At 36.6% G+C, this 23,080-nt stretch overlaps 1 pseudogene; it reads left to right on the top strand.

The window, feature by feature from the left end:
- Positions 1–4,200: 4,200 nt before the first annotated feature.
- LOC109675166 (olfactory receptor 8G50-like) lies at positions 4,201–6,474 on the top strand (annotated as a pseudogene).
- Positions 6,475–23,080: the final 16,606 nt, after the last annotated feature.

Below are 23,080 nucleotides of genomic sequence, written 5' to 3'. Positions count from 1 at the left end.
GCTATAGCTATTGATGGTGTCTAGGATGTTTTGAGGAGTCTTTTGGGTCTTTAAGGTATAGGATCATATTGTCTGCAAATAGGGATATCGTGACAGTTTCATTACCTATTTGTATTCCTTTTATTCCTTCTTCTTGCCTAATTGCTCTGGCTAAGAATTCCAGTACTATGTTAAATAGGAGTGGAGATAGTGGGCATCCTTGTCTTGTTCCTGATTTTAGATGGAATGGTTTCAGTTTTTCTCCATTAAGTATAATGCTGGCTGTAGGTTTGTCATATATACCTTTTATAATGTTGAGGTACTTTCCTTCTATTCCTAGTTTTCTTAGAGCTTTTATCATGAAATGATGTTGAATCTTACCAAAGGCTTTTTCTGCATCTATTGAGATGATCATTTGGCTTTTGTCTTTGCTCTGTTAATGTGGTTTATTATGTTTATTGATTTTCGTATGTTGAACCACCCCTGCATCCCTGGGATGAAGCCTACTTGGTCGTGGTGAATAATCTTTTTGATGTGTTATTGAATTCGGTTTGCCATTATTTTATTGAGGATTTTTGCATCAATGTTCATTAAGGAGATTGGCCTATACTTCTCCTCTTTGGAGGTGTCTTTGCCTGGTTTTTGGGATAAGTGTAATTTTGGCTTCCTAAAATGTGTTAGGCAGTTTTCCTAACTTTCTATTTTATGGACACTTTAAGGGGGTTTGGTATTAGTTCTTCTTTAAAAGTCTGATAGAATTCAACAGAGAATCCATTAGGTCCTGGACATTTCTTTTTGGGGAGACTCTTGGTTGCTGCTTCAATTTCATTTTGTGTTATAGATCTATTCAGGTGATTAATATCCTCTTGGTTCAGTTTTGGAAGATCATATGTGTCTAGAAATCTGTCCATTTCCTTAAGATTTTCGAATTTGTTTGAATATAGGTTCTCAAAGTAGTCTCTGATGATTTCCTGGACTTCCATGGTGTTTGTTGTTATCTCCCCTTTTGCATTCCTGATTCTACTAATGTAGGTTTTTTTCTCTCCTCATTTTAGTCAGGTTTGCCAGGGGTCTGTCAATCTTGTTTATTTTTTCAAAGAACCAACTTTTGTTTCATTAATTCCTTATATGGTTTTTTTGGTTTCTATTTCATTGATTTCAGCTCTTATTTTTATTATTTCTCTCCCATTTGTTTTGGGATTTGCTTGTTCTTGTTTTTCTTGGAGTTTGAGATGTATCATTAGGTCATTGATTTGGGATCTTTCAGTCTTTTTAATATACGCAATCATGGCTATAAACTTTCCTCTCAGGACTGCCTTAGCTGTGTCCCATAGATTCTGGTAGGTTGTGTATTCATTTTCATTGACTTCCAGGAACATTTTAATTTCCTCTTTTATTTCATCAATGAACCATTGTTCATGAAACAATGAGTTATTCAGTTTCCAGCTGTTTGCATGTTTTTTGTCTTTACTTTTGTTGTTGAGTTCTAGTTTTATTGCATTGTGATCAGATAGAATGCATGCTATAATTTCTATTTTCTTATATTTGCTGAGGCTTGCTTTGTGCCCTAGGATATGATCTATTTTGGAGAAGGTTCCATGGGCTGCTGAGAAGAATGTATATTGTGTAGAAGTTGGATGAAATGTTCTGTAGACATACTAGGTCCATTTGATCTATGGTATATTTTAGATCTAGGATATCTTTGTTGATTTTTTGTTTGTATGACCTATCTATTGATGATGATGGGATGTTAAAGTCTCCCACAACCACTGTGTTGGAGTTGATATATGCTTTTAGGTCATTCAGGGTATTTTTGATGAAATTGGGTGCGTTGACATTGGGTGCATATAGGTGATAATTGTTATTTCCTTTTGGTCTATTTCCCCTATTATTAGTATGAAATGTCCTTCTTTACCTCATTTGATCAATGTAGGTTTGAAGTCTACTTTGTCAGAGATAAGTATTGCCTGTTTTGGGGGGCAATTGGCTTGGTAAATCTTCTTCCATCCTTTCATCCTAAGCCTATGCTTATTTTTGTCAGTGAGATGGGTCTCCTGTAAGCAACAAATTGTTGGACCTTCTTTTTTAATTCAGTTCGTCAAGCAGTTCCTTTTGATGGGGGAATTAAGTCCATTAACATTAAGTGTTAGTACTGATAGGTATGTGTTGATTCCTGTCATTTATTTGTCTTAGTTGTTTGAAGGTTTGATTGTGTGTACCTAAATTGAAGTTACTCTCTACTTTCTTACTTTTTCATTTCCTGTAGTTTGGTGCTGCCTGCCCTTTCATGGTTTTGTTGGGTTTCACTTTCTGTGTGCAGAATCCCTTGAAGAATCTTTGGTAGTGGTGGCTTTGTGGTCAAATATTGTTTTAGTTTCTGCTTATCATGGAAGACTTTTATTGCTCCATCTATTTTGAATGATAGTTTTGCTGGGTAGAGTATACTAGGGTTGAAGTTGTTTTCATTCAGTGCCTGGATGATCTCACCCCAAGCTCTTCTTGCTTTTAAATTTTCTGTTGAGAAGTCTGCTGTGATTTTGATGGGTTTACCTTTGTATGTCCTTTGTTTTTTCTCTCTTACAACCTTCAATATTCTTTCTTGGGTCTCTGTTCTTGTTGTTTCAATGATAATATGCCAAGGGGTAGTTCTATTTTGGTCTTGTCTGTTTTGTATTCTGGAAGACTTGTGCACCTGTATGGGCATAAATTTCTCTAGATTTGGGAAATTTTCTGTAATTATTTTGTTGAATATATTACACATTCCCTTTACTGCACCTCTTCTCCTTCTTCAATGCCCATGATTCTCAGGTTTGGTCTTTTGATGGAGTCAGTGAGTTCTTGCATTTTCTTTTCACAGGTCTTGAGTTGTTTAACTAAAAGTTCTTTGGTTTTTCCTTTAGTTACCATTTCATCATTGAGTTCTGCGATTCTGTCTTCTGTTTGTCCTATTCTGCTGCATTGGCCTTCCATTTTGTTTTGCAGTTCTGTTTCGTTCTTTTTTCTGAGGTTTTCCATATCCTGAGTCCTTCCTCTTTAATGTTGTCTATTTTTGTCCTGAGTTCATTTATCTCTTTATTAATCGTGTTCAATGTTTCACTTTGGTGTTTATATGGTGCTTCTATGGTTTCTTTTATTTCTTCTTGTGCTTTCTCAAATTTTCTATTTTTGTTGTCATGGAATATCTTGAGTGTCTCCTGTACATTTTGGTTGACCATATCCAGTATCATCTCTATAAAATTCTCATTGATTACTAGTAGGATTTCTTCTTTTAGATTATTCTTGAGGGCTTCATTGGGTTCTTTGGCATAGTTTTTCTTCGTTTTTTTTTTTTTTTGGAGTCTGTTTCTGAGTATCTGTTTTCTTCATTTCCCTCTGGTTCCTGTACTGATTTTTTGCTGTGGGGAAACTGACTTCCCTGTTTTTTCTGTCTTCCCGTCATTGCTCTTGGTATTGTTATTGTCCCTGTACTGTGTGCAATTAAGTATTTTCTAGCTTGTAATAATAACAATGGTGTTATTTAGAATGGAAGGGTGAGAAGAGAGGGAAAGCAAAGAAGGTAAAGAAAAAGGGAAAACAAACAAACAAGTACAAAATAAAAACAAAAAGTTTCAATTATATAAACAGGGAGAGATAGTGTACTAATCAACAGTAAGCTGAACAAGCATTAGAGAGACAGAAAAGAGGATTGAAAAAAAAAGTCTCCAAGTTCAAATGCAATAAAGTTTCAGTCTTAATAATTTTGGTGTTAGTCCTTCAGCCTCCAATCCTGGAGATGGTGTCTCAGAAGTAGTTCTGTCATTGTCTCATCAAAGGGGAAAAACAACAACAACAAAAAACCAAAACAAAACAAATGAAACACCACAAAGTGTCCCAAGTTCAAATGCAATACAATTTCAGTAAGTTTTTCAGCATGCAAGTATAGTTCGGTTGTTGTCTCATCAAAGGAAGCGGATAAAACAAAGAGTCTGGGGATAGTTTTGTGACTGTCTATCTGAGGCTGTGGCTCACCTGCCTGCTGCTGTCAGCCAGACGTTGCTGGAGGCTTTATTGATTGCAGATCTCAGGACTGAGCTTAACACTCACCTAGCCCCACAGGCTTTGTTTACTTAGAGTTCTCCTGGGCACAACCTCCACTGTTACAAGCTTTCCCCTTTCCAAGCACACTGGGGGAGGTGACACTGCACCAGCTTTCTCAGGCCGGCATGTTTATTTACAGTTCACATGGGAAGTGGGCCTTCTACCCCTCCTGTGGAGTTTTCCTCCCACCACTGCTTTTACGAGCTTTCCCGCTCCTGGTTGCTGGGCTTGTGCCTCCACTCCTGCCTTTTCTGGCCTGCTTGTATATTTATAGTTCCACGAGGTGTTGCCCCTCCCTCCCTTGGGTGCTCAGGGCACCCTACCCTCTTTGCTATGAGTCTTTTTTGTTTTTGTTGCTTATTATTCAGTTTTTTTCTTTTTTCCCTGGGTGGGGGTCAGTCTGTCTGGGGTGCTATGCTGATCTGGCCCAGGGTTGTCTGTGGGAGTACTGCATGCCGTTTAGCTCACCTTGTGGTCTGAGTCTTCCCCAGGGGTCTGGATTCTGGCATCTGGCAGCACAGGAGCCCTCCTCTTTTCTCCATTTAACATGGAGTGGGAATGCTATGCGTGGGCTGGGGGTGTGGAGGAGTAAATGTTTTGCCTGTTCTCGGTGGTTTTTCCTGTAATGTGTATCTCCAGCGTCTCTCCAAGATTTTACTTTAGGAAGCACGCTTTCTGCTTCCTCCCTCTAGTCGCCATCTTGGAATCTCCCCTTAAATTTACTTTATTTAATCAATTTGTAAGTAATTTATTCTTTTCATGATATTGCACTTGAATGTTTTGTTGTTGATTGCAAGTGTGTGGAAATAATATTGAGTTTTCTGTAAATCTTGCCTTCTATCACTTTGGTTAATTTTAAATTAGCTCTAATATTTCTTTCTTATTGTTTTCTTAGGATTTCTATGTCCAAAAGTATGTTATTTACAAATAGATAATTTTCCTTCTTGATTTCCAATCTGGCCATCTTTGATTTCATTTTTCTTCTGATTGTCCTACCTAAAATTCTAACAAGTTGAATTAAAGTGCAAGCAGTGGACTTCTCTTCCACTGAAAGACTTAGGTGGAAAGTCTTTCAGTCTCACAGCATTTAGTTTCAAACTGACTTCAGGTATTTTTGTGAATGTTGTTATCTTATCACAAACATCATTTTCTTTGCAGAGGGGAACATATTACAAATAAGGTGTGGAGAATGCTTGGAACACTCATCAAATATTAGAATATTCTTTGGATTTAATGGAATGGATATTATTAATAACCACTCTTAGAGCATAAGTCATAAGAAGGGATCACAATTTGATATTTTTTACATGTCCCAGATAGGCTGTATCCAAAGGTATTTGACTATTAACATAAAAGAACACATTGTGGAAAACTGGACATGACTGACTGGAAAGATTTAAATTCTGTTTTGAACTTCATTTCATAATAAAACAATAAAAACTTATCTCAATTTTTTTCTTTTCCTACATAAAATTCCCAGAGGAAAATGGCAGAAATCATTCCACAGTGACTGAGTTTATCCTTGCTAGGTTAACACATAAACCAGAGGTCCAGCTGCCCTTTTTCTTCTTCTTCTTAGGAATCTTTGTGCTCATAGTGTGGGGGAACTTGGGTGTGATCTTCCTGATTGGGCTTAGTTCCCATCTGCATACCCCAATGTGCTTTTTCCTTGTCAGTCTGTCCTTCATTGACTTGTGCCAGTGCACTGTCATTACCCCTAAAATGCTCATGAACTTTGTGACAGAGAAGATCATCATCTCCTACCCTGAATGCTCAACCCAGCTGTATTTCTTGTGTGTTTTTGCTATTGCAGATTGTCATATGCTAGCTTCAATGGCCTGAGACCGCTATTTTGCTATCTGTAATCCTTTGCTTTACACTGTTACCATGCCCTATGAAGTCTGTTCCTGGATGGTAGTTGGGGTGTATGGCATGGGTTTTGTTGGTGCCACAGCCCACACACTGTGCGTGCTAAGACTGATTTTCTGTAGCACTGATGTAATAAACCATTATTTTTGTGATCTGTTTCCATTACTGGAGCTTTCCTGCTCTAGTACTTTTATCAATGAGGTGGTAATTCTGTGCTTCAGTGCATTTAATATTGCTGTCCTAACTCTGACCATCCTTGGCTCTTACGTCTTCATCATTGTCAAAATCCTTCACATTCCCTCCACTAAGGGGAGGTCCAAAGCCTTCAGCACTTGTAGCTCTCACTTCTCTGCTGTTTCTGTCTTCTTTGGAGCTCTAGCATTCATGTACCTGCTTCCATCTTCAGTCCACTCCAGGGACTAAGGGAAAGTGTCCTCTGTGTTTTACAGCATTGTTATACTAATGCTGAACCCCTTGATCTACAGCCTGCAGAATAAGGATGTCAAAGTGGCCCTAAATAAGTTGCTTGAAAAAATAAGTTTTCTATGAGAAAGAGTATTTTGTTTTAGAAAAAAATGATAATTTATGGAGGATTGGTGTTGATCTAGGAATAAGATACCAATGGATTTCCATCAATTATGAGATAACTACTAGTACTTGATTTTGTGGAACTAAGGTTCTGAGAGATTCACAGGCTCAGATATTTGGAGGACTGCATCTGTGAGTCCATTTACCCACAGTGAGCTGCATCACTGCTAAATAGTTTTGAGAAAATTTAGTATATTCTGTAAGGTTGGTTATGTTTATATATTTGAAATGGCTTTTTAAATGCATGACTCATTTACATTAAATCTGGGAATAAATACATGTGATCAATGCCCTTTGATAGTCTCAATATTTTGTTACCTTGCTTTTCAAACTAACTGTGCTGGCAAAGAACTATAAAATATATACCTAAAGTAAATAATTTAACCATTTGGGATACATAAAATATAAACCTGATTTGTACTAAGCATGTAGAACTACATTAGACAATAAAGAAAGATGTGACTTGTGATAAGAATGCCCACACACAAGGAGAAAATAGTATCTTGAAAGAGAAGGATAACAATAAACAGTGCTGAATATGACACATTTTGATGTACACCTTCAGAACTATGTTACCCTCTTTCTCTCTCTTGACAATTGTATACTAATTTCTCCTTATCAACAAAGACATCATGCTTTCTTTCCACCCACTTCTTTTAATATTGCACTCATATGATTCAATTATTCACACTGAAAATTTTAAATTTTCAGGCTTCTGACAGGTCATCCTTTGAATTTATGGGTATAAATTCAATACCCATTTTGGAGATAAAACTTGATTTATTTGTAGGGAAAGGGAATGATACTGCCAAACAATAAATTATATTTTAACCCCCTTACCCAACTAGTTTTCCATGGGTGCTTGCAAAAACAGCAACCAGAAAATTCCAAGTCCTGCAAGGAGGTAATTGGCCTCTTAGTTCCCACTTATTCATGTCCTAGTGGTTGCATCTCTTAGATTTTTTTTTATCATTGGTCACTTAAATAAATTCTCAGATTATTTGACACAGGTTATTTTTGCTTGATTTTAGAGCCAGTTCTAGAAATTATTCATGATTGTGTTCTTTCTGGTCCTTCTGAGCTTCAAAGCCCTCACAACAAAATAGTTGCATTAAGGCAACTAGTATGGATATCTCTGAGTAGCATCCATCCCCTCTTATGATTTCCTAGGAGCACAGCAAAGTCTCATTTTTATTTAATCAAGCATCAGCATTTAAACTTAGCTGAGTTGCTTTTTTTTCTTATTCATTTATTCACATATGCATACATTGTTTGGGTCATTTGTCCCCCTTTCCCCCACCACCACCACCCTCTCCTCCCCTCCCCACTTCACTTCTAGGCAGAAACTGTTCTGCCCTATCTCTAATTTTGTTGAAGAGAAGACATAAGCATAATAAGAAAGACAAAGCATCTTTGCTAGTTGATTAAAATAGCAATACAGAGAGACTCCTAGCATTGCTTTCATGTACAAATGTGTTACAATCCAAGTTGATTCATCTCTAACTGATCTTTATTCTGGTTCCTCATCCCCTTCTCATGTTGACCTCTGTCACCTTAAGGTTTATGTATTAGTTCCTCTGGAGTGGGGACATCAAACGCTTTCATGTTTTGCATTTTCTACCTATCCCCATACCTCCCATTTGTGTTCTCCCCTTGTCATGTAACCCAAGTCCTACAATATTGCTATATTTGCTCTAGATCTAAACATCACATATTAGAAAGAACATACGATTTTTGGTCTTTTGGGCCTGGCTAACCTTGCTCAGAATGATGTCCAGTTTCATCCATTTACCTGCAAATGATAAGATTTCATTCTTCTTCATGGCTGAGTAAAATTCCATTGTGTATAAATACCACATTTTCTTGATCCATTCATCAGTAGTGGGTCATCTTGGTTGTTTGCATAACTTGGCTATTGTGAATAGTGCTGCAATAAACATGAGTGTGCAGGTGCCTTTGGAGTAACCTGTGTCTCACTCCATGCTCTTCTTGCTTTTAAGGTTTCCATTGAGAAATCTGCTGTGATTTTGATGGGTTTACCTTTGTGTGTTATTTGGTTTTTCTCTCTTACAGCCTTCAATATTCTTTCTCTAGTCTCCTGTGCTTGTTGTTTTAATAATATATCATGGAGTAGTTCTATTTTGATCAAGTCTCTTTGGTATTCTGGAGGCTTCCTATATCTGGATGTGCATAGTTTTCTCTAGATTTGGGAAATTTTTTGTTATTATTTTGTTGAATATATTACACATTCCTTTTGTTTGCACCTCTTCTCCATCTTCAATGCCCATGATTCTCAGGTTGGTCTTTTGATGGAGCTGGTGAATTTTTGCATATTCTTTTCACATGTCTTGAGTTGTGTGACTAATAGTTCTTCAGTTTTTCCTTTAATTACCATTTCATCTTCAAGTTCTGAGATTCTGTCTTCTGTTTATTCTATTCTGCTGGAATGGCCTTCCATTTTGTTCTGTATTTCTGTTTCATTCTTTTTTCTGAGGTTTTCCATATTGTGGACTACTTCCTCTTTAACATTGTCAATTTTCATTCTTAATTCATTTAACTCTCTATTTATGTTTTCTGTTTCAGTTTGGTTTTTATTTGTGGCTTCTATGATTTCATTTATTTGTTTTTGTGTTTGCTCATATTCTTTATTTTTGTCCTCTTGGAATTTCTTGAGTGCCTCTTATATGTTTTGGTTGACCATGTCTAGTAATATCTCCATGAAATTCTCAGTGATTACTTGCAGGATTTCTTCTTTCAGAGTGTTCTTGTGGGCTTTGTTGGATTCTTTGGTATAGTCTATCTTTGTTTTGTTGGAGTCTGGATCTGGGTAACTGTTTTCTTCATTTCCTTCTAAATCCTGTACTAATTTATTTTAGGGGGAAGAATGATTTCTATCCCTTTTTCATCTTCCTATATTTCCACTTGGTACCATTTCTGTCCCTGGACTGTGTGTAATTTAGTGTTAGCTGAGTTACAGTAGTGAAACTAACAAAACCAAGGAAGAAGGACAAAAAAGAGAAAGAAAGTAGAAGGGAAAAAAAGAGAGAGAGAGAACCAAGGAAAATAGCAGGAAGAGATGGTGGGCAATCAAAAAGCAAACCAGACAACCAAACCTTTAAAGGAAGGCATAAAACAAGAATCAAAAAAAAAAACACTGGTTCAGGAACAGTGGAATTTCAGACTTAGTTGTTCTGATGTTACTCCTTTAGCATCTAGACCTGTCTGTGTCTCCTAGGCAGGTTTGGAGCCCTCCTGTGGTGGGTGGCAGGTGGGTAGAGACCCATGGGCCTGCAAGAGGCCTGTCATTGAAGTGGTCTAGTGGGCCTTTGGAGCATGTGCCTAGCATGCATGAGGGGCACAGGCCTGGCGGAGTGGAGATTGTGCAGGCCTATGGATCACAGGCCTGACAGGCCTGAGGGACACAGTCCCTGCAGAGATTGTGCAGGCCTATGGATAGCCATCTTTGCAGGTCTGAGGGGCATGGCCCAGCAGACATCATGCAGGTTTGTGGATCACTGGCCTAGCAGACCTGAAGGGCATGGGCCCAGCAGAGATCCAGCAGGCCTGTGGAGCATGGTCCTGGTGGGGGCTAAGGAGCAGGGCCAGAGGATCAGAGATCCCATGGCCTGTGGAGCAGCAGCTCCGTGGGCCTATGGGGTGGGGCTTGGCAAGCAGCACCGGCTATTCTGTTAGTAAATTGTGGTGTGGAGAAGCCTTTCATGAGCTAGGAGTTCAAAGTGCCAAAGTTTTTCAGCTCTTCCTTGTGCTTTACCTCAGCCAAGCATGTCTCCAGCATCTCAGCAAAGTCCCTGGTTCACGGAGTTCATGTGGTCTGCAGCTGTATCCCAGTCGCTATCTTGGAACTCCCCTAAAGTCATTTTTAAAATCATCTGTTTCACTTAACAGGTATAAACCCATGCTTATTTTATCATAAGCTTGCCTTCAAATCTGTGAAATGAAAAGAAGGTGAATGTCATTTTGCCTAAAGTAGTCCATATAATATCTCAAGAATTTCAGGTTCATTTCTACATCCTGTCTTCATTCTGGCTGTTTCTCTATCTTTAAATGGCTTCTTAATTCTACAACATGTTTTAAAATCTCTTAATGACAACCACATGTGCTTCCTTCTCATTTATATCTCACTACAATAGGTTATAACCATGTTCTCCTGTTTTCCATCTTGCATAGTACAATAATGATGTCTTCTCTGATTTTTGTTGATAATGAATACTTATGAATGCTAACAAAAATTGTCAAATTCTTGACAATAAATTTATGCCTTCCATTTTGTATTTCAATTTAAGAATTGATAAATATTGATAAGGGGCATTTTTCATGGGTGTTCATGAGTTACTCTACTATGAAGTTCTGCCCTTTCAAAACTTAAATGATAGACTTTAACGATTTGCCCAGATACCAATAAAAGCAGATTAAAAGTCCACATCAAAGCACTCCAAAATAAAATTAAGTATGGTAACTTTTGTTGTAAATATTATCCCCAAATTTTGTAATGTTTATTGAATGACATAGCAAAATTTATATATTATTCATAATTTTACTCATCAATAAAGCTTCATGTGCTAATATTTGTTAGTGCATACGTCTTCACTGTTCCTCAATATTTTCTATTTTTAAGAAAAAAAAGAACTCATGTCTTGCTTAATTAGGATTTCTTGAAGGTTTTTAAAACTACCAAAATAATTAAACTTGGGAGCTGAATGAACTATTTTACTCAACCTTCAACTTAAAACATTTCAAGAATTCTGTCTAATGAATATATCTTAATACCTAAATACAGTGAATATATTTCAATGAAAATAAAAAACTTTCAAATATTATAGACATTAACTTCTTTCCTTGTTTTTTATATTATTCCTTTGTAAGAAATCATCTACAATTCTTAAACTGTTGATCTGAAAATGTTGAATTTTTGAACTTGTTGCCATTGAACTTCCTAGAGTGCTAACATCTCTCACGGTTATGTTTTCAATCCATAATCTTACAAAGACCATGAACATACATGTGTGACAATATCAAAAACTTAAGATCCAAGGAGAAAAGGAAATTTCTAATTGTTTCTTTTCACCTGAGTTGATATTTGTAGGATAAAGTTATAGTGGAAGGTCATTATCATTTTTGTGCTGAACCAGCATGTTATTACTGATATCAGCATGCAAAAACATCATATCAATCAGCACTTGCAGAAAGACAAATTGTTTTGGGCATCATCTTCATCAGAGACCAGGGCTGGTGACTCAAACTCTACTTTGGAGGATTCTACCATCAAAGTAATGTTTTCTCCAGAGGAATGTATAAGAAAAAACTCCAACACTGAGCTCTCTAGGAAGAAGGAGTGTATTTCTGAATCCCAGACCTTGACATTTAAAATCTTAGATTCTCCTGCACAGTTTCTCTCGCAGTCCAAACAGAGATGCATATGGCTCTTTATCTGTCTCCAATCATTCTCATTCTAATACTCCCTGATGAACATGGGCTCGCTCATCATCTCCTTGTCTCCTGCAGTACAAAACCAAGGCAAACAATTTTTTGTTTACCAGTTTCAGCTGAGATTGTGTAAGAAATGTGATCATTTATTTTGAGTCTGTTAGAGCTAAGATTCTTTCAGCAATTTTACTGAACACATTGTTTTTCACACTTGGTATATGCAAACACCATGCAAAGTGCCATATTGAATTTAGAATCAGTGCAAAATAAAACCTTCTAAGTGACTCACAATAACTAACACAGAATTAAGAATTTGTTCCATGTGGATTTGGCAGAGTGGCTCAAGTGGTAGAGTACCTGCCTCGCAAATGTGAGGCCCAGAGTTCAACCACCAGTACTGGCAAGAAAAAAAAAAAAAACTTGCTCCACAAGAAAAATATCCATGGGCAAATAGAAAATGGTTTTACTAACTGGAATTTCTATTGCTAAGAATCTTTACTGCCAGGTGCATAGGCTCAAGTCTGTCATCCCAGTTACATGGGAGGTGATCAGGAAGATTGAATTTCAATGTCATTACTGACAAAATTTAGTGAGAATCCCATCTCAACTAGTGTGGGCAAGAGTGGCACATGAATGTTATCCTAGCTACATAGGAGGCAAAGTAGAGGAATCACAGTCCAAGCTGGCCCAGCAAAAACACAAGACCCTATTTGAAAAATAACCAAAGAAAAATTGTTGGGGCCATGGCTCAAGCGGTAAATCACCTGCCTAAAAGATGTCAGGCCCTGAATTCAAACTCAGATCTTTGCTAAAGGATCTCTGCTATTTGATAGGATTTCATAGAATAAAGATACAAGAAGGAGGGAATGGAAATGATGAATTAAACACTAATGAAAAATTATGAGTTAGGTATCTAACTCACACCAGGTATCTTTTTGTGTAATAATCATGTCATAAGATACATTTTGAGATCTAAAAGAAAAAAAAAACTTTTCCTTTGGTTGCCAACTTGTATCAGCTTTGTATGACAGATATTATATTGAACTTTACTTGAGACAATGGAAAATATTGATAATATAAGAGACTAATACACTGTTCAAATAGTAAACTCTGTGTTGTTTAATCTATTAATCTAGGAGGAAGCAATAATTCTGCTAGGGGGAAAACAAATAAAAAATTCTCCAGCTATAAATATGTAAATGAGATATATTTTAGATATAAGCTCAGTAGATGACAATGTAAAACAATAATGACATTTATGAAGAGAATATTGAGATCCAATATTATGAAATTACATTCATGAATAAAATCATTGCTGCATTGTCATATAGAAAAAAATTTGTCTAGATATTGAATATATTAGGTGTTTTTTAGATTTTGGAAAATTCATGATGCTTTTTACTATATAACACATTTCCAAAATACCCCATCCAGTACACTTTCCTTGAAACTATATTGAATACCTATTACTGAAAAAATGCAAAGAATAAAATCAAAAGATCTTTGAAGAACAAAAGAAGCCCCAGGTTATATTTAATAATATAGTGATGATGTTGAAGATGATAGAAGTAACATATATTATTAACAATTTATGAAATACCAAGCAATGAGACTATTCTTCATGGATCACCTCATTTAATATTTGATAGTCCTTCACTGTAAGCCTCAGTATTATTTCCTATCGAATCTTATTTATTTGCACATACGCTCATACTCTTGAACATAGAAGTGATGAACCTTAAGTGCTTGGATTCAGGACCAGGGAAATTTCAGAGATATGTAACCCATTGTGGGTTAGTGTAAGAATTCATGAGAATTCCCTTCTATGTGTCAAGCAGCCTGCTTCCCAACATGAATAACTTCCATGCTGTTTTCACTTTGATTTCATTTGATACAATGAAATAGTTAAAATATTTCAAAGCTATAGTTATCAAAGAAAAACAGTGAAACCATGAACACCATTTTGCCCAACATAGCACCTTATTTTGTGATGTTCTTTTGTCCTATCTGGTTTTTGCTGACTTTACAGATGAATATTATAGGTGTATATAAGTGTGTTTTATGCTTCAGCTCATACAAGTTGCATATTAGGGTTCCTTTGAGCAAATCTGATATGGTCAACCAGTATTTCTGAGATAGCCCTCCCTTCCTAAAGTTCTCATCTTCTATCACCTGTATCAATGAATTGTTGATCCTATATTTTGGAACATTTGATATCTTTGTCCCAACCCTGGCCATCCCTAGCAGTCTTATAATCACCATTATGAGCATCCTTCACATTCAGTCAACTGACCCTACTACTTGTATTTTTATGGATTAGCTAAAATATGTAATACTTGTTGAGGCAACAAAAATAAGGAGATAAAATAGTTTGCTGTCGGGCTGTAAAAATCTTTAAGGACATAAAATTGTGTATCATGGAGATATTGATGATTTAAAGAGATTAATACTCATTAAAATATTCAGAATTTCTTTATTTTAATGTGTATTAATGTGGAAATAAGCAACAGGGAATGATAAGACAACCAACTATTGTCACTTTTGTGGAAAAGAAAATGGTTGGTATATGAAAGATAGTTCAATAAAAACTAATGAAAATGCAACCATAATATGTACTATGTTCTTACTAAGAGCCAGGAACTGTTCTAAACATCTTGTAGACATCATTCAATTTCATTTTCATGTGAGAAAGATTTGCAAATCTTTTTTTAGAGAATTGGAAAGTGAAAGTAATTTTCATATTTTGTCTATGATATAGAAATAACTATGAAATACTTTTTGTTACTTTTCTAAAAAAATTATTTATTCATTCAAACTATTAAAAATGTAAGTGGCAAAAGAGTCTGAAATGTCCTTAGTGATTCTGAGATATGGTGGGAGAAGATGCTTCCAAAATATTAGAAGAGACATCAGATAGATTCCAAAATGGAGAAGGAGCACTAGCACAAAAAAGAAGGATAAAGGACGTCAAAGAAGGACCTACCACTGTTTATATCCCTTCTGTAAGTACTTAGTCACATAGACAAACCAGGCTGTGAGAAGTTATCGAAATGCCATGGTGACCAAGATGGAGGCATGTCAAACTAAGGCTCAGGAAATGTTTTACTGAAGAAGAAGGGAAGAACGAATATCAAGAATAACAGTTTTTTTGGCTCATTCCAAATTTTTTCAGTCATAAATAACTCCATAATGTTTTATCTGGATGTTAACGTTTGGTTTTAGCATCACATCAAAGAAGAACAATAGAGTTAACTGTGACTAAAATGAAATGTGTAATACATAAATAATATATACTAAGGCATACTAGAAAAGTGCAAGTCATGCAGCAAAAAGCAAGACTATAATTATCAATAATTATGACTTTATTATTCATATTCCTTAATCATGAGTGGCTTATTGACTCCACCATGTCTTTTCAATGTTACACAACTTACCATGACAGACATAAGTGTTCCATTCTCATTTATTTCTCATCACTTCATCTACTGATCAGTTGCACCTGTGTTTCATTATGTGTACTAGAATCATGTCTTCTCTGATCTTATTTACTATTAATGAATGTTTGTGTTTATTATAAAGTTTTGTCTTACATTTATAATATTTCTAAGATTTGATCATTATTGATAAGGAATATCTATCCTAGGGCTTATGATTAATTCTCTTACTGTCATTTTCTTTAAAACTTAAGAATTAGACATTACACTTGGTGGAGCTGAAGCACCAGGGAGAGCTGAAAGTTTGGCACCCTGAACCCCTAGCCCATGGAAGGCTTCTCCATGCCACGATACACTGAAAGAACAGGAAGGTCACAACCCCCTCACCACTGTTGCCTGCCCACTGGCCTGCCAGCCACCACCACCCGCACATGCTTGGGAGACCTTCAGCAGACCAAACAGGTTAACCCCAAACATCACACAGTATCCCTCAGCCACCCCTGGGATAAACCAGCACAACCCCCTAGACAGACTGATCCCCCCAGTGCAAAAAAAAATGAATAAACAACAGAACTGAGAGGAATACAAACTGGCAACTGGGACACAGTGGCAGACACCATGACTGAGGTGCTGGAGCCATGCTTGGAGGAGATGAAGCACTAGGGAGAGTTGAAACTTTAGCAACCTGACCCCCAGCCCGTGGAAGGCTTCTACATGCCATGATACACTGAGAGAACAGGTGGGCCACCACCATGCTGACACCCACCAGCTGTCGGCTCCAAACATGCATGGGAGAACTTCCGCAGACCAAACAGAATACTTTCCTGCTGGAGCCACACTTGGCAGAAAAAACCAAAAAGAAGAAACAAACCTCCAAAACCCTGAATGCCCAGACCATATAAAGCTTCTCCATACCACATTACAGTGAGAAAACAGGAGGGCTCCTGCACTGCCAGACACCCACTCCAAACCTGCTTAGGTGACTCAGACAAACAGGACTGGATACTGAAGGGATAACATTAGAACCACTAAAATTGAAATTCTACTGTTCCTGAACATGGAATTTTTTTTCTTTTCTTTAAGTGTTTGTTTCTCTTCTTCACCTTTTGTTTGTCCACCATCTTTCCCTGTTGACTTCTTTGGTTCTCCTTTTTTGTTTTCTTTTTCTTTTTCTTTTTTCTCTTTCTTTCTTGGTTTTGTTAGTTTTACTATTGTAAGTTAAATAATACTAAATTACACACAGGCCAAGGACAGAAACAGCACCAAGTGGAACGATGAGAAGATGAAAAAGGAATGGAAATCATTCTCCCCCCCTCCAATAATAAATTAATACAGGATTCAGAGGGAAATGAAGAAAATGGATACCTAGTTCCAGACTCCAACAAAACAAAGATAAACTATGCCAAGGAACCCAAGGAAGACCACAAAACACCATGAAAGAAGAAATCCTGCAGGTAATCAGTGAGAATTTCATGGGGATGCTACTAGACATGGTCAAACAAAACATAGAGGAGAGACTCAAGAAATTCCAAGACTACAAAAATAAAGAATATTAGAAAACACAAAAACAAATAAATGAACTTGTAGGAGTCCTAAATAAACACCAAAGTGAAACAGAGAACACCATAAATAGAGAGATAAATGAATAAAAGGCAAAAATTGATAATACTAAATAAGAAGTGACCCATGATATGGAAAACCTCAGAAAAAAGAATGAAACAGAATTGCAAAACACAATGCAAGGCCACTCCAGCAGACTACAACAAGCAGAAAAAGAATCTCAGAACTTGAAGATGAAATAGAAATTAAAGAAAAAACTAAGGAAATATAAGTCAGACAACTCAAGACCTGTAAAAGGAATAGGCAAAAACTCACCAACTACATCAAAAGAACAAACCTGAGAATCATGGGCATTGAAGAAGGAGAAGAGGTGCAAGCAAAAGGAATTCATAATATTTTCAATAAAATAATGACAAAAAAGTTCCCAAATCTAAAGAAACCTTTGCCCATTCAGGTACAGGAATCCTCAAGGACACCAAATAGACTTGACCAAAACAGAACTACCCAAAGATATATTATCATTAAAACAACAAACACAGAGAACAGACAAAGAATATTGAAGGCTGTAAGAGAGAAAAAACAAATAACATACAAAGGCAAACCCATCAAAATCACAGCAGATTTCTCAACAGAAACATTAAAAGTAAGAAGAGCACTGAATGAAAATAACTTCAACCCTAGGATACTCTACCCAGCAAAACTATCATTCAAAATAGATGGAGCAATAAAAGTCTTCCATGATAAGCAGAAACTAAAACAATATATGATGACCAAACCACCACTACAAAATATTCTTCAAAGAATTCTGCACACAGAAAGTGAAATCAAACAATACCATGAAAGGACAGGCATTACCAAACCACAGGAGAAGAAAAGGCAAGAAAGTAGAAAGTAACATTGATTCAACTACACACAATCAAACCCTTAAACAACAAAGACAACTAAATGACAGGAATCACCACATATACCTGTCAATACTAACTCTGAATGTTAATGGACATAATTCCCCCATCAAAAAACACTCTTTGGCAAACTGGATTAAAAAGGAAGATCCAACAATATGCTGACTAAAGGAGACCCATCTCGTCAACAAAAATAAGCACTGGCTTAGGGAAAAAGCCTGGAAGATGTACCACACCAATGGCCCCCAAAAAAGGCAGGAGTAGCAATACTTATCTCAGAATAAGTAGGCTTCAAACCTACATTGATCAAACAAGATAAACAAGGACACTCCATACTAATAAAAGGGGAAATACACCAAAAGAAATAACAATTATCAACCCATATGCACCCAAAGTCAATGCACCCAATTTCATCAAACATACTCTGAAGGACTTAAAAACATATATAAACTCCAACACACTGATAGTGGGAGACCTTAATACCACCCTATCACCAATAGATAGGTCTTCCAAACAAAAAGTCAATAAAGAAATCCTAGAACTAAATAATACCACAGACCAAATGGACCTAGCTAACATCTACAGAATATTTCGTCTAACTGCTGCATAATATACATTCTTTTCAGCAGCTCATGGAACCTTCTCCAAAATTAATAATATCTTAGGGCACAAAGCAGCCTCAGAAAATATAAGAAAACAGAAATAATACCATGCATTCTATCTGATCACAATGTATTAAAACAAGAACTCAACAGCAAAAACAACAGTAAAAAACATGCAAACAATTGGAAGGTGTACAACACATTACTCAATGATCAATGGGTCACAGATGAAATAAAAGAGAAAATTAAAAGGTTCCTGGAAGTTAATGAAAATGAAAACACTACCTACCAGAACCTATGGGACACAGCAAGGGCAGTACTGAGAAGAAAGTTTATAGCCATGAGTGCATATATTAAAAGGACAGAAAGATCTTAAATCAATGACTTAATGCTACATCTCAAATTCCTAGAAAAACAAGAAGAAGCAAATCCCAAAACAAGCAGAAGGAGAGAAATAATAAAAATAAGGCCTGAAATCAATGAAATAAAAACAAAAAAAGCCATACAAAGAATCAATGAAACAAAAAGCTGGTTATTTGAAAAAATAAATAAGATTGACAGACCCCTGGCAAACCTGACTAAAATGAGAGAAAAAGCTCAAATCAAAAATCAGAAATGCAAGACAGGAGATAACAACAAATTGAATGGAAATCATCAGAGACTACTTTGAGAACCTATATTCTAAAAATTTGAAAATCTTCAAGAAATGGACATATTCCTAGATACTTATGACCATCCAAAACTGAAACAAGAGGATATTAATCACCTGAATAGATCTATGACACAAAATGACATCAAAGCGGCAATAAAGAGTCTCCCAAAAAATAAAAGTCCAGGACCTGATGGATTCTCTGCTGAATTCTATCAGACCTTTAAAGAAGAACTAATACCAAACCTCCTTAAACTGTTCCATGAAATAAAAATGGAAGGAACACTGCCTAACACATTTTATGAAGCCAATATTACTCTTATCCCAAAACCAGACAAATACACCTCCAAAAAGGAGAATTATCAGCCAATCTCCTTAATGAACATCGATGCAAAAATCCTCAATAAAATAATGGCAAACAAAATGCAGCAACACATCAGGAAAATCATATACGATGACCGACTTGGCTTCATCCCAAGGATGCAGTGGTGGTTCAACATACGCAAATCTATAAATGTAAAATAGCACATTAATAGAAGCAAAGACAAAAAACACTTGGTCATCTCAATAGATGCAGAAAAATCCTTTGACAAGATCCAACTTCATGGTAAAAGCTCTCACACAAGGGAGGGGTGAGGATAGGAAAGACACCTAAAAAACTAGCTAGCATTTGTTGCCCTTAACGCAGAGAAACTAAAGCAGATACCTTAAAGCAACTGAGGCCAATATGAAAAGGGGAACAGGTACTAGAGAAAAGGTTAGATCAAAAAGAATTAACCTAGAAGGTAACACCCACGCACAGGAAATCAATGTGAGTCAATGCCCTGTATAGCTATCCTTATCTCAACCAGCAAAAACCTTGTTCCTTCCTATTATTGCTTATACTCTCTCTACAACAAAATTAGAAATAAGGGCAAAATAGTTTCTGCTGGGTATTGGGGGAGGAGAGGGAGGGGGCGCAGTGGGTGGTAAGGGAGGGGGTGGGGGCAGGGGGGAGAAATGAACCAAGCCTTGTATGCACATATGAATAATAAAAGAAAAATGAAAAAAAAAAGCTTAGAAAACTGTTCCCATTCCAGAAATCTAAGTTGATATTTTGATTCTTGATTTTTCTGTGATTTAAGTTATTTTTAATTAAACTTATAAGCATTTAAGTTAAGAAAAAAGAAAATCCATTAAATACTTGTTAAGTGATTTTGATCAGTCCTAAAATAGATACCTCACCTAAGACTTTCCACTGCCTATGTGACAAGGTGGCATGGGAAATTGGAAAAGAATGCTGTGAGAACATCCAGGACCACAAAACACATGATATTAGATTAAATTATACCCCAAATCTCCTCCATGTTCAATGTCTCAAGGCAGAGAGGTGGCATATTTGGAAAATGAGTGAGGAAGGACATATGGGAGTGAAGGGAGCCACTCACCCTAGACCCAGAAAACTACATTTAAAATGTCTCTGCTCAGAATCTGTCATTTCACTAGGGACATTCTGACTTCAAACCTGGGCTAAGTTAGACCTAGCAAAAAAGGGTACCTAGTTAACCACTTAGAGGAAAGAAAGAAGCTGTCCCAAAGGCTGAAGCACAACCCTTTAAATAAGAACTTAAGAAAATTCAAAAAATATTTTTAAAAAAAAAGATAAAAACTCTAAGAAAATTAGAAATAGAAGGAATATATCTCAACATTGTAAAGGCTATATGTGACAAACCTATAGCCAACATCATACTTAATGGTGAAAAACTGAAACCATTTCCCCTAAAATCAGAACAAGACAAGGATGCCCATTATCCCCACTCCTGTTCAACATCGGACTGGAATTCCTAGCCAGAGCAATTAGACAAGAAGAAGAAATAAAAGGAATGCAAATAGGTAAAGAAACTCCCAAAATATCCCTATTTGCAGATAATATGATCCTGTACCTTAAAGACTCAAAAAACTCTACCCCAAAACTCCTAGACACCATAAACAGCTACAGCAAGGTGACAGGATACAAAATCAACTTACAAATGTCATTAGTTTCTCTATATACCAATAATGAACAAACTGAGAAAGAATATATGGAAACAATTCCATTTACAATAGCTTCAAAAAATTCAAATACCTAGGATTAAACTTAACAAAGGATGTGAATGACCTCTACCAGGAGAACTACAAACCCCTGAAGAAAGAGTTCTAGGAAGACTACAGAAGGTAGAGCAATCTGCCATGCTCATGGATTGGTAGACTCAACATAGTGGAAATGGCTATACTACCAAAAGCAATCCACATGTTTAATGCAATTTCCATCAAAAAACGCAATGACATTCATCACAGGGATTGGAAAATCTACCCTAAAGTTCATTTTGATATACAAGACACTGTGAATAGCCAAGGCAATACTTAGCAAAAAGAGCAATGCTGGAGGTATCACAATACCTGACTTCAAACTATATTACAAAGCAGTAACAACACAAACAGCTTGGTACTGGCACAAAAACAGACATGAAAAACAGTGGAACAGAATAGTGGACCTGGAAATGAATCCACACAACTATAACCACCTTATTTTTGACAAAGACACCAAAAATATACAATGGAGAAATGACAGCCTCTTCAACAAATGTTTCTGGGAAAAATGGTTATTTGTCTGCAAAAAACTGAAACTAGCTCCGTGGTTATCACCCTGTACTAGTATCAACTCAGAATGGATGAAGGACCTGAATATCAGACCTGAAACTCTGAAGCTGGTAGAGGAAAGAGCAAGGAATACTCTGGAAGTAATAGGTTTAGGCAAGGATAAAGAGTTCCCCAATAGAACTCCAGCAGCTCAGCAACTAAGAGAAAGGATGGACAAATGGGACTTCATAAAACTAAAAAGCTTCTGCACAACAAAAGATATGGTCTCTAAACTAAAGAGACCACCCTCAGAGTGGGAGAAAGTATTTGCCAGCTATATATCTGATAAAGGATGATAACCAGAATATACAAGGAACTCAAAAACCTAAACGCTCCCAAATCAGCAAACCAATAAAGAAGTGGGCAACTGAACTAAACAGAACTTTCTCAAAAGAAGAAATCAATGGCCAAAAATCACATGAAAAATGCTCACCATCACTAGCCATAAAAGAAATGCAAATCAAAACCACACTAAGATTCCACCTCAGCTCTGTGAGAATAGCCATCATTAAAAACACCACTAATAACAAGTGTTGGTGAGGATGTGAATAAAAAGGAGCACTCATACACTACTGGTGGGAATGCAAGCTAGTGCAACCACTCTGGAAAAAAAATTTGGAGGCTTCTTAAAAATCTAAACATACATCTGCCATATGATCCAGCAATCCCACTCCTGGAGATATAAACAGAGGAATGCAACATAGGATAGTCCAGAGGCACCTGCACACCCATGTTTATTGCAGCGCTATTCACTATAGCCAAGTTATGGAAACAGCCAAGATGCTCCACTACTGATGAATGAATTAAGATAATGTGGTATTTATACAAATGGAATTTTACTCAGCCATGAAGAATGAAATCTTACCATTCACAAGTAAATGGATGGAACTTGAGAACATCATCTTGAGCAAGGTTAGCCAGGCTCAGAAGACCAAAAATCATATGTTCTCCCTCATATGCAGACTTTAGATCTAGAGCAAAAACAGCAGTGTGGTTGGACTTGGGTCACATGATAAGTGGAGTGCACACACGGGAGGTATGAGGATAGGTAAGAAACCCAAAACATGATAGTTTTTGATGTCCCCACTGCAGAGGAGCTAAAACAGAAACCTTAAAGCAACAAAGTCAATATGAGAAGGGTATCAGGAACTAGTGAAAAAGTCAGTTACAGATGAATCAACTTGGGCTGTAACACATTTGTGCATGGAAGCAATGCTAGGAATCTCTCTGTATAGCTATCCTTATCTCAGCTAGCAAAAACACTTTGTCTTTATTACTATCGCTTATTCTTTGTCTTCAACAAAATTAGAGATAAGA

This window comes from Castor canadensis, chromosome 2 (assembly GCF_047511655.1).
Source record: "Castor canadensis chromosome 2, mCasCan1.hap1v2, whole genome shotgun sequence".
Classification (NCBI taxonomy): Eukaryota; Metazoa; Chordata; class Mammalia; order Rodentia; family Castoridae; genus Castor; species Castor canadensis.
Note: the sequence above shows the minus strand (reverse complement) of the source record. Positions and strands in the feature narration are given on the sequence as shown.